We start from the raw sequence: 13,155 nt of genomic DNA, 5'->3' as shown, positions 1-13,155 counted from the left end.
TCTTGGCTATCGCCTGCTGGCTTCTGTATGTGGCACTAGCCATTTAATCAAATGCTATGCAAGTACAGATTACTGCCAAACATGAACATTTGGTGACAGCTGCGATCTCACTGACTAACCTCTGTCATCTAGCTATGTTTAGAGCACCTTGACAATTACAATTGATATGCTTTGTATAACTCCTACTGATTAATGGTTGCAAATTATGGGGATAGGCAAAAATATCCATACACTGCAAAGGTGGACCTTTTGGCACAACCCACCAAACATCTATGAATTTCTGCCTCCATGAATTTCCTAATCCAGGTTTAATTCCAGTTTGTGGGAATCAGTTTGTTCATCAATAAAGGGTCTATTTATAAAAGTTTCAGTGAAAATTCACACAACGTTCACTCAAGATTCACACGTTTTTCAACGTAGATTCAGTTGGAAAAATCTGTGAATCTTGAGTAAAAGATGTGTACATTTTGCGTGAAACCGTGTATAATTAGACCATTAAATGTCATGTCTACACAAGCAAATTTTATGGTTTTTCTGTGTGACTAGAAAACTAGTCACCAATTATGAATAAAACAAGTATTTATTTCTAATAGTTATTCCAAAATAAACTATTAAGTATTACTGATCATACTCTAATTATATTGGCTTTGCTATATTATTTTGCACTTATTCCTGAAAATAGTCTGTGATAACATCTCTCATTTCATTTGTCTTCAGCAATTTGATAACTTGCCAGTTGTCTATGTAATGCATTCCTTATGAGTATGCGTTAACGCAGAGATTTAATCTTATATATTCCTTTCACTGAATATGTTCAAAATAGTTGCATTTTTTGCCAACGCTGATATGTCCATGACCTTATGTCCATTTCAATATTAAAAAAAAAATGTTTATTCGATTAAAAAAAATAAAAAATAAAGTCATGCTACTAGTAATGCTCATGAGCCAACAATGTTACTTCTCATTTTTTAGACATTCTGTCACTAGGTAAATATAAACATGAAACTCCCAGTGGATATTTTTTAATGAAAATGTTCTCTTGAGGATCAAAGTAAATAGAATATGAAAGTTCCTATGCCACCAACAGAAAGCCTGTGCTCCCATGTAAGTGAAATCTCATAATCTGTTATGCTTAATTTCTTATGCCTCGTACACATGAGCATTTTTTTTTCAACGGGAAAACTGCTATGAGACATTTTCATTGGGAATCCCGGCCGTGTGTATGCTCCATCACAGTTTTTTCTGATGGGAAAACTGCCGGACAAAAAAGAGAGCAGGATCTAATTTTTCCCGTCAGGAAAAAATCCTGACGGGAAAACCATTTGTCTATATGGCTTTCCGATGGGTAAAAAACGCACATGCTCAGAAACAAATCGACGCATGCTCAGAAGCATAGAACCTAATTTTCTCGGCTCATTGTAGTCTTTTATTTCACCACGTTCTTGGCAGTCAAAAGGCAGGCTTGACAGGAATTTATCCGACGCAAAATCAGTAGTGTGTGCTAGGCATAACTCTGCAAATGCTAGTTTTCCATTGGAATACTGACATTACTGACATTCTTACTCCAGTACTTTCAATCACTAACCCAGAACATCTATGCACATAAGGAATTTACTAATATGCATACTTGTTCAAGTGATTCAAAAAGTATTGCGGAAAGGCCACTAGAATTTTCAGAAGGAGGCCAACAGTAGCAGTGATGTCCTTGATTTGTAAATGAGAATGTTGCATTAGGACGATGTTTTTACACTGTGGATGCTTCTAAGAGCTCCTTTTTTTTGAGGGGGGGGGGGCACTGAGCACTATAAGTTCTTTGCAGAGGTGATCAAATATCACCAAAAGAAAGCTCCATTTGTGGGGAAAAAAAGGACCTCAATTTTGTTTGGGTGCAACGTTGCACGACTGCAAAAATTTTTGTAAAAATTGCTCTGGTCAGGAAGGGGGTAGATTCTTCATGGGAGGTGATCAAATACCACCAAAAGAAAGCTCTATTTGTAAGAAAAAAAAAGGACGTCAAATTTGTTTGGGTGCAACGTCGCATGACTGCGCAATTGTCGGAAAAATTGCTCTGGTCAGGAAGGGGATAAATTCTTCTGGGGCTGAAGTGGTAAATACACCATGACACACTATGCTACAACACAAGTGCATTGCCTTAGTGCAGTGGTCTTTAAATTGCGGGCCACGGCTGGATGCTTGCCTGTATCTGGCCCCCTAGTTACTATTTTACCTATCAATACAAGCCACTATTCTTCCAACTGTCAGCAAGATTAATGCACCATTCCTTCCACTGACACTAGTAGTGGATCACCTCCCTATAACACCAACAATGGTGCACTATGTCTTCCACTGACATGAATGATTGGGCATTGATGAATATCTCTCATCAATACCAATGATGGGGCTTTATCTGCCTCCTACTAACCACATGCGCTTTGAAAAGTCCCCTAAAGTCTGCAGGACAGTAAACTGCCACTTTGTTCAAAAAGTTTGGAGATCCCTGCCTTATTGCATTGCATTATTGCTTTGGGGTACCACTTAAAATGACTCTACAGATCGGGAATTACCACAATGCAAAGTTGTGAAGAAAGTTTTTTAGTTTGGCTTTCCTATCATGTGTTCCCATGTGATTGCCTGCCACACAGTGGTCACATGATCAGGAGCCTGTCCTACCCACTCCCAATGTTAAGAGTAACCAGGAGCAGTCATTGATCGGCTGGCCATAGTGCTGGGGGCATTTCCAACACAAAGCAGTTATGCCTTTCTTACATACTGTATATATGTGGCCACATGGCATAAAGCCACTGTGCCACCACCTATATGCATACAACTGGTAGCATCAGGTTTAAGTGTATGTAAATAAAAAACTTTTTTAGCTATACATATTTTTCAAGCTACTAATTTACGGTTTTGTAATTTCTTTGAATTCTATATTTTTGCAAATTTTTGTGTTTTTGCTTATAAACATTAATGCAACTGTCAGACAATGTAAAACAAAAAAGTTACACCAAATATTAATTCTACAGGCCCTGTCTTTTTAGAAAAAATATATTGTTTGCAGAACATTTTACTAACTTTTAAAGCTCTAAGTGAAAAATAGTGGATGACAACAAAAAAAAGTGAAATGTGGCAAAAATGGTCTAGCCACCTGAGGTGAAAAATAGGAGGCAAGGCCCAGATGTGAAAGAGTTAAAATAGTATTTTCACTCTATATGCATACATTTTATTATATAATTTTTCCCATTAAAAATGAAAATAAAGCATTGCAAAGTTATTTGCGAATGAAAACAAGCTTGCATCTTTTTTTTTTCAATTTTTATGTGATACTTAAAAAAATAACAAACAGAACAATATAACATAAAAAATGGAAAGGGGGAGGAAGAAGTTAATTGGGTCTAAGTAGGGTTAATCAAGGATAAAAATGAGGATAAAAAGGAATACATTTTATTTTAAAATATATAGATTTCTTTAGTGAATATCATTTGCAGATCAAAGGTCACACCTGTGATACTCATATGAGTGAAGTAGTAAATACAATGTAGTAATAGTTTGTTTTACTGTTGTGCTGAAAGACAATTGCAGACCATCTGCATGCCTCACAGTTCACAGCCAATCCTGCTATGTAATACTTAGCAATACCAGGCTGTCATTCTGACAGTTGGTAATTGCTGGCAATAGTGGCAGCGGGAGCTGTGGCAGTTGCAGAGGAGCAGGACGTAAGTGATACATCCTTTAAACTTTTTAGGATGATTTCCAATGTTTAAAATAATGAAGTGGTAAGGAAGTAAAACTGCTGGCCATGATGACCTGGCCGTTTTACTATCATAGGACCTGTTAGAGAGCTTCTAATAAATGTTGGTTCCACATCAGGTCTGCAAACACATTTGTAAATGTGTTAATTTATTACATTTATAGATTGTATTGCACCAGGTTGGTATACTCAACTTCCTCTGCTTGATAGAGCTAATCTTCATGCTGCTATCTTTTTTGGTTGATCAGATTTTTAGGATTTTTTGTAGGTTCAGACTTTTCTGTATTTGACCTATTCTTATTTCAGAATAAACAATCTGTAATGTGTTTGTTCTGTTAAGAAATACATGGTAACATGTTATGTAGATGAAAGGCAAGCAGGTCCCAGAGAAATTAAACATACACGTCATAACATAAAACATTTAATTGCTGTCTCCTAAGGCATGGCTGTACACTGAAACCACCTTCAATGTAGAACATTGCAAGCCAAAATTGTACACATGCACAAATGACAAATTTCCGAATGAAAAGGTTCCATTATTACTTAAACAATAATTGAAATGCAGTAAATCACCATGTGACTCATAAATAAGTAGCTCTAATGGGTTTGTTTTATTTTTGCAGTTGAATGTGAATGTATTTTTTACTGCAGCTGTATCCTCTATTTCCTTGCTTTACACTGGAATATTATGTTATATTATGTTTGCTCTTGTTACCTTGCTATGTGGAGCCCAGACCTCATTCTTTGGAAATAACTATCCTTTTTTTTAAATTACTGTTTGTTTTTTAATGAAAAATTAACATGAACTTAAGTGAATCCCTTACAGTTCATTTAAAATATCATTGTAGACAAAACACAAAAAGAAAAGAGCGCAAAGCCGCTCTAGTGTAACACGGCTTTGATGTGGTAAAGTTAAAGTCATTACAATGGTCAAACACAATGATCAAACTCACATTGTGTGACGATAGATACAGCTTAAGGATTCCACTGTGGCCACACATGATCTGAGGAAGGAGGCCATGCCTCCAAAACGCATTGTCGTGGCAGCTGTGTGAAGTCATCACTCTCTTCCCCCCTGTATCTGCTTGTGTGGGTTCATGTGTCCTCGAAGAGCAGCGCCGGCTGGACCAGGCACATGCGCATTCCGATCTGCATGTTGAGCGTGGTGGTGGATAGCCTCGGATGTGCTGCCAGGGTCCGGGCAGCTAGGTTGAATGTCCACAACTCCCGCTTCCCCTATTGGTTATAGGAGCGCAGCCATAGTGGAATCCACAATGTGAGTTTGACCATATTAGTGTTTTTAACTTTACCATATTAAAAACAGAGTTACACTAGGGTGGCTTTGCGCTCTCTTCTTTTGTGTTTTGTCTAAATGTGTTCCTGCCACCCAGAGGATCCATAGAGAGCAGCAGCACCCTTTGGCTTGTCTAATTATCACCAATAGCCAGCTGGAGGACTATACCAAACTGTTGATCAGCGTGCCTGCTAGTTTTTTTCTTTTTTTCTTTTGTGTGTAAACATCATTGTAGTAGTAGATTATACACTATAGACATGGTTCTCCATAGTTGAAAAAGTTAATTTGCATTAACAAATTTACAAAATGCTGCTGTTCTACCAATTCAGGCCAATTATTGTCTAAAACAACCTGGGCAGCAAATACATGGATTATGTGCAGTAAATGTAACATTCACATTTTCATAAATAGAGTGAATTTTATAGTAATCATGTTTCTCTGTTGAAGAACATGTGGTTGTGACTGACTGGCAAACATAAGAAAAATGTCCTTTATGGATAGAGTGAAAGTTAGCTGCTGCCAATGTTTCGCAAATCTGTTATATACACATATCCATGCTTTTATTATTTATTTATTTTATTTACAAATCTGTCTGCTTTTCACACTTTCCTTTTCACTGTCTTTTACACTACACTTTGACATCCCAATTTCCCATGTCATAAGCTTAAAATATAGAAGAAAACCATGAGAATCCAGAGTGCTTTGATAAGAAAAGCAATTGTTTTACAGATCTTTATAGTCTTAAAAATGCAATCAAATATATCTATTCATACTGTGCTGTGTTTAGTATCATTTGTATTTTCATTGACATTTGTGCTCCTGCTGCTATATGCTACAACAATATTCCCCACCTAATATCTTTCTGAAGAAATATGTGACAAAAGGCATTTGTAATTATATTTACTTGTGAAAGATTATGGTTTATAGTTGAACCATGAGAGGCATCCTGTCATTTTCAGAACCCACTAAATGTGACAGAATCTATTTTTCTGCCAACTTGTGAAGACCAGGCAGAAAGCAAATTTGCTGTGGTCAGCTAAGTGTAACCACTGAGCAGGAAAGTGAATTTAATAATGCATTATTGTTCTTCACTGAAGGTGAACTGTAACAGTGTCTTTGTTACAGCAGATTTTCCTTTGCCTTGCTCTCTACATACTGTTAGGATTATCTGATTAAAAGTGTCTAAGGCTTGACAACATGCTATTTAGCCTTGGTAAGTAATAGTAATATAAGTGTAGGCAACATATGGACTTATTGTACTCTATGCAAGGATTAGACAGCTTTGTCTTAACTCCTGTTGATAGTAATGTCAGTTAACAGGATACATTTTGTTGGTATGTCAAGAGGGGAGGGCTAGCGAAATGCAGACTGGGAATAAAATCAACACCATCAAGCATCTCAATGGACAATCTGAAGAATATTCAAAGAATTTAAAACATATATGGCAAATGTGCATTTAGTATCATTTAGTATTCACAGATGGGTATTACTTGCTAACAGTTTAAAATACCATAAATTCATAAATGTGTCATTTTGTTAGGAAGCTGCATACCACATACAATGCACTTGATTTTCCAAAAAAAAAGATGTGTACATTGTTTAATCAGCGTTCTCACAAACAAGGTTGACAGCCAAAGTGTACTCTCATGACTGGTTCACATCTGAATGTGTGCATTCGAAATTGTACATTCCCTCGCAGTTCTATGCATTCTAGTTTTGGTAGCCCATTAATTTTAATGTGCTGCCAAATATACAGGAAAAGAGAAAATGTTATGCAAGCATTGCTTTTTCAGATCGTGCTGCACCAATCCACATGGTACTGTGGTAGCATGCGGTTTGGTGGCTGCAAACATGCTGTGGGAGGAGAGCAGAGCTGAAGCCATCTTATATTTCCTGGTTTCCTATTGGTCACAGTGAGTCAGGATCCTGTGTGCGATCAGTTGCTATTTTTCTGTGGAAAACATGCTGTATTTGTAAGATGGGTTTGGGGTGCCATTAAAAATCTATTGCACCCATGCACATCTCACAAGGGCAGCAAGTTCACTTGTGATATGGGAAATGTACACAGAACACACCTTTTCCACACCGCACTGCAGTGTTGACAGGCCTTCATTGTATTTTTGCATGTTAATGCGCATAACTATGACAGTGTGAATGCAACTAATTGACTAACCAATATGATGGGCTAAGCAGAACATACTTTAATGTGAAAGTTGGCATATCGTTAAAAAAAAATATTTTAAATTTTCTATTTGTTTAGAGCTCTCTTAGATTTGTTATCTATTTTCCAATTTATTTTCAAGAAGATACAATATTACATGATGTATATAATTTAAACTGAATTTAAACACGCTGAAAGCAAAAAAAGGTCATAGTACATGCTTTGCAAGGGTATTGCAGTTTATATGTGTGACGGACCCCTGTACTCCTGAGGTTTATGTCCGCCATACAAGCTTCCCTTGCCTGGTACCAGCACAATCCAAGATCCCTTAGCACACCCAGTCACTAGCTGCAACTCAACTGTTGGATGGATAAAAGCACTAGACTTTTATTGAAGAACAGACAAAGCATAAATCCCTGTAGACAATCCCTCCTCCGTGTTGGCATAGAGACACAGGGCGGGGTAAACTTTACATCCAATAACACGAGGCACAGGTGCATTTAAACTTTTCAACTAATCTTGTAAACAAAAACAGGGCACACAGTCAAATTGGTTAGTGGGAAGGACACTTGAGGAAACGTTCCCCTTTCTTACTTTACCTCTGGTCTTCATGCCTGGAGCATGCATAATACACACAGTTAAGAGGGTGGGGTAGTGTTAGTGACCAGTATTAACCCCATAGGCCCATCTGGAAGAAGTGTGACTTCTCAGTCACCCTGTGCCCCTAATAAACACAGGGTAACTTACACATTGGAGGGGTTTGGGGAGCTGAACAAAGAGTTTCTTGACCTCTCTAAGGTAAGCTGTGTTTCCACGGGCCCCCCACCCGAAGTGACTCTTGTCACAATATGTGCATGCATGCTTTGGCAGGTACACGTACCTTATATGACACACTACTGCTGGTAGAAACATGTTGTAATAAACATGCAGATTAATAAATCTATAACGCTATAAAGCACAAAACAGCATTATTTTGATGCTTAAAACACACTGAAAATAAGAGCCAACATCTGTGCACTGAACAGGAGTGTACATGTCACTAAGTCTGCAAAGGTCGGAAAGCTAATATTAACCTACAAAATAGGAGTGCCAGTTATCTTCACATTAAAGTCCCTTTCTTTTTGTCCATTTACCTTTGATAAATCAGGCTCTGAAGGGGCAGGAATGATTAAATACCCAATTATGACATGTTTTACAAGTCTGTATGTAAAGATTCTTATTTATCCAGGTCATGGTATAACGAGAAATAGTCACATTTTACTGGACTTGTTCACTTCTCACACTCCAGCCCTGCTATACAGTGACTGCAAGAGGTAACACTGTATTTCCAAAATAATTTTTAAAATATTTTTAAATATGCATACATTAATATAGAGTTGCATTAAATTGTGTCTGTTATGTCTGCCTGGGGTTCAGTTTTAAATAAATTGTAATCCAAGAAAACCCACATTGCAGTATAGCTAATGGGAGTTGGTCAGATTTAACTGGACTTGTTCCTTCCTGTCTGGAGGCTTCATCCTTGTTTAGGGATGGTTGTTCCAGTTTGGTGCGGATGGCCCCTTTTATTGGCTCAGGTATGTGGATGATATATGGCTCAAGATGAATGAAAATACATGCATTTCGTGAATACAGAAACTCAGCGAATGAATGGATCCGGTTTATTGAGGAAAGCAAAGACCTTCACATTGTGACAACATAAAAACCTCAACAGGTCTTCCTACATCTTAACCACTTCAGCCCCGGAAGAATTTGCCCCCTTCCGGACCAGCCTATTTTTTTGTGATACGGCACTGCTCAAGCCATGATTAAGCACTAATTGATAGTGTGAAGTGCGTAGGCTGCCATCCCTATTTTTTTCTGTGTTTTGTAGTGCATTTCTGATTTGTTTTACAATAAAGACAACCTTCAAGGTTTTTTGGAGTGCGGCTGTCCATTCAAAAGTCTCTACCATTTGCCTCGTGCATTGCCGCCACCCTTGATCTCCTGAGAAGACATTGATTGTCTAGCACACCCACCTGGAGCAGTAACTCCCTTCTCCCACTGAATATGGCTACTACTTGCTACTACTTGCTATATGGGAATGTGGTTAGTTTTTGGACTATGCTTTTTTTAACGCTAAAATCTAGGCAGATTTAACAGGCACAAATGAATGCATCTCTATAATCATTAATACATTAATTCAATGCATGTTTGAAATGTGAACAGTGTAGGTACCTTTGGTTAACCTGGTATCAGCCTCTTGCAGTCACTGTGTAGCAGAGCTCGTGTGCGAGAAGAAGCAGTACAAGGTTTCAATCAGTTAATTTGCTGACAAGAAGCAAGCAGATGCATACTGTATGCAAATAGACAGAGAGGTGAGATAATCGCTCGCTTCTTCTTTAACTGTCCAATCACAGGCTGTGGTGAGTCCAGGATAACCTGGGCTCAGAGGAAAAGAGGTTGAATGATGCTGGGCATCAGACCAAGAACCTCTAGTGGCAGGAAAAAAATTGTAGGGGAAAACTTTGGCTTGAAAGTGAATATTGAAATTGAATATTGCAGAAACATCTAGTTTTGTTTTGTTTTTCACTGTTAATAGACTGTTCACTTTATCTTCTTATTTTGGCTAAGTTCTGCACCCTATAAATTGTAGCAAGACACAAGTTAAAAAAAAATACTTACTTATGTAGTCCCAGGCCTCTGCAAGCATATTTATGCAACTTATCAATCTAGTAAAGGTAAATGATAAGTGTGCTAAACAGCTGTGCTTTAACAAACTGAATTTTGATGTTTCTGAAATATTAACTATGCACTTTACAATGTATGTTCACCCAAACGGTGAGATTGGCACTTTGATGTTCCAAATAAGCATCCATTTTGCATTTTTAAAGAAGTAAATATTATGAAAAGTATGTGTATAATAAGTATAAGTAAATACTGTACATTTAAAGATTAGATTAAAACCAATAGTCACATTGGTTCATGTTTGCATGTCCGCATTCATACATTAACCCCTTAGAACCAATGCCTGCCAGACCTTTAAGGGCCAGGAGGTGGGGCTTATTGTCCATGTGACCACTGTAATTGGCTGTTACGGCAGTCACATGATCAGAAATCTACCGATCGCAAGAAGCAATCGGGAGCTTTCAGTTTTGCTAAGAGAAATCTTGCGAGCAACTAAGTGTGTTTACCAATTAGTAAACCTTATCAAAAGTATTAAAGACCAGCTGCTAACCCTAATCACATACCCATAATCATGTGCAAATTCATTACAATAGTGTTACAATGTGTCACACTATGTCAATATTCATAAAATAAATCAGTGTTGGTTCATGTGTACAGATCAATGTTAAAACAAATAAATTACGGTAACATATACATTAATCCCATACAATATTGAAGTGCTCAAAGTTCATTTATAAGTGCAGTGCGAATCTCCCATATGTGACTTGATGAATTAATAGATTATATCAGATGATATCAATGCGTTCAACCACCGTTGGATCACCTCACACATGTGTCCCCCCCAATGTATGTAAGCTCACCTCTGGGAGTGTGACCCCCTCAACTAAGCTGTGTCAGAAAGCACCTGTGAGCCACTCCAGGGCTCAATAGGATTAATCCAAATCAACTGGCTCCTACGCTCCTCAAACCAGCTCCTCTTCAGTAGTCAGCTCAAAAAAAATTACTCCAATAATGCTTGAATTATTTAAAAGCGTTCCAAATTTTTAATAATAAGTGCAGGGTACTCACATAGCATAGGTGCTTGCAGCGCACCAAACTGTAGCAAACAAAAAGGCAGTTTATGTATCCCACAGAGCCACACATACACATCTCCTAACTAGCTGTTAACACCTCTTTAGAGCCCCCCCCACCTGTGTCAACACAGGGTCACATGTCTTCTGCAGGGAACATGCTCTCGGCACAGCTCTATCGGCACTATTGTACGCAAATATGCAGCCGCTCAGGAGCAAAACCCAGTTGCTGAGAGGCTGCATATTTGCGTGCGCTCAGCGTTTAGAGGTTAATCTGTCGGATTGTTCTGCATGCACAGTATCAGTGATTTACAGAAGATAAATAAAATCTTCAGAAATATTCCCACTATAGAAGTGCTTTTTTTTTTGCAAAAAAATATATTACATTATCACACATTGTATCAGCATCTGTAAGCTCAGTGAAGCCGGTGACATTTTGAAGATGAATGTTAAACTGGCTTAGCAGGATGTTTTACAGTGAAAACATTTCAAATACCCCTTTATTACCATTTCATTTTTTGACAGACTTTCTTGATTCTTTATCACATTACACATGCTTTAAACTGTTTAAATATATTGGCGTGTTCTATTTTTAGAAATTGCTGATCATTTTATTAAAACTTTCATATATATGTTCTACAGAAATATTACTGCATATTTGACTGCACAAAAGATAAGATGTGTCATTTCCTGTTCTGTGCATGTATGTTTTTGAAGCAGACTTTAATATTGTACAAGCTGATTGGTATCGAAAATAAATATTTTGAACCATATGATAGCATACCCAACCTAACGCATGGGTGTGTAACAAAATTGGATTCCTGACAAAACAACTGGAGACTTTTGTGTTTTCACTTAGTGTTAAACTGATTATAGTGGCTAAGGTCTTTTTAGGGAAGATAATTTTGCAACCATGTATCGTAACACCCCTACAAAATAAATCTATGGATTCTTTCATTTTGCTTGCATAATCATGCTTTACAATGCACACAATTCTCTTTGATGGTCCTATGGTGTACATAGGAATAACCGATTGTGTTACCTACAATTAAAGTGCATGTCTTGCGAAAATGAAAAGGTATATCTTTGAAATACACGCACATTTCCCAAGTTTTTTTTTCTTTAAAAATTCTTTGAGTACATACATGTTGTCCCTATCAGAAATCCAGTAATATCCTAACTTCCTGTAGTGAGATAACACTGCCTCAACTGTACTGCTGTAAATCCTGCCCGCTGCACTACAGCAGGCCTGTTACTTATATTATGGGTATAGGAAGAGAGGAGATGTATTGTAGTTCAGTACAGGATTTTGTTTGAGCACTACAAAAAAAATCCAACTTGAATTACAGACTACTGGTTAGCTTTGAATTTTCACATGTGATTTAAAGTAATGGCCTTTGCCATGCTTTTTTTTCACATGCACGGAAGGACAAAGAAGATTTTGGCCAGAATATTTTTTTCACAAACATGAGTATTATTAGCTGTACATACAAATGGAACTTTCATTCAAACTTTTGTAAGGAGATTTGCAGTGCTATAAGATAGGCTTATTTTGAAATTCATAGCATTTATGCAAGCTAAGACATACTATATAGGCTATAAGTGAGCTAATGGGGACAAAGTACATAATTTTAAATTACTGCATATTTATGCTCTAATTTACTTTAATGTAAACTATTGCATGTGAAAGAACTGCATATTCAATTACTAAACTTAATCATTGAGATTGCAGCAAACAAAGCTTTGTTTTAGCACATTCAGCAAATGGAAATTTTACATTCGGTGTCTAAATAAAGACACAGAAAGTAATTAGTGGTTTATGTATGGATATTGTTTTATGAAATTAACTTTTCAGAAAAATTGCTGATTTTTTTTCTCTTAACTTTTTAGCACATAAATATAGTCATCTCGATCAGCTACAGAATTCTTTACAGTAAAAAATATGCCCAGTCAGTAAGAAATATGTGAGTTGAATTATGGTGTGTTGGGTTTTATTTGCACCAAAGGCACCCAATACATAATGTTCTTTGATAACTGGAGAGTGTTTCCCCCATCTGCTTATCTTTTACAGCCTTGTATGGCATGACTATCTAAGCCCCCTTTCATCTGTAGACTTCTGAGAGCTCTTAGGGGTATGGACCTGTAAGTTTTTTTTAGGACAAGGTCTTGAATTTACTGGTATTTTTTGTGTAATTTGGACAGAAAGTGTCAAGAAAAC

General features: G+C 37.2%; 1 protein-coding gene across 4 annotated transcripts in view; it reads left to right on the top strand.

Moving 5' to 3' along the window:
* Nucleotides 1-13,155, top strand: part of DACH1 (dachshund family transcription factor 1) — a 411,353-nt gene that overhangs the window by 319,345 nt on the left and 78,853 nt on the right. The gene's annotated exons all lie outside the window — the stretch shown is intronic.

Source organism: Rana temporaria, chromosome 2, assembly GCF_905171775.1.
Source record: "Rana temporaria chromosome 2, aRanTem1.1, whole genome shotgun sequence".
NCBI classification, from domain to species: Eukaryota; Metazoa; Chordata; class Amphibia; order Anura; family Ranidae; genus Rana; species Rana temporaria.
Note: the sequence above shows the minus strand (reverse complement) of the source record. Positions and strands in the feature narration are given on the sequence as shown.